Source organism: Nannospalax galili, unplaced genomic scaffold (assembly GCF_000622305.1).
Source record: "Nannospalax galili isolate Female #2095 unplaced genomic scaffold, S.galili_v1.0 scaffold182, whole genome shotgun sequence".
Classification (NCBI taxonomy): domain Eukaryota; kingdom Metazoa; phylum Chordata; class Mammalia; order Rodentia; family Spalacidae; genus Nannospalax; species Nannospalax galili.
Window position 1 is genome coordinate 3,695,465 of NW_008348662.1, and position 267 is coordinate 3,695,731.

A 267-nucleotide genomic window follows, 5' to 3' on the forward strand; every position below is an offset into this window, starting at 1 on the left:
GTTCGAATCCCAGCACCCACATGGCAGCTAACAACTGTCTGTGACTCCAGTCCCAGGGGATCCAACAGCCTCTTCTGACCAATGCGAGCATTGCATGACATGGGTGCACTTACCTACATGCAGGCAATACGTGCATACACATAAAAATAATAAATAAAAATTTTTTTAAAGAGTAAAAAAAAATTATGAAGCAGTTCTTAACCCTTGAAATCTCGCTGTTTCTTTTTATTTTATTTTATTTTATTTTATTTTATTTTATTTTATTTT

General features: G+C 34.1%; 1 protein-coding gene across 26 annotated transcripts in view; it reads left to right on the forward strand.

The window, feature by feature from the left end:
- Nucleotides 1-267, forward strand: part of Map4k4 (mitogen-activated protein kinase kinase kinase kinase 4) — a 177,235-nt gene that overhangs the window by 122,757 nt on the left and 54,211 nt on the right. The gene's annotated exons all lie outside the window — the stretch shown is intronic.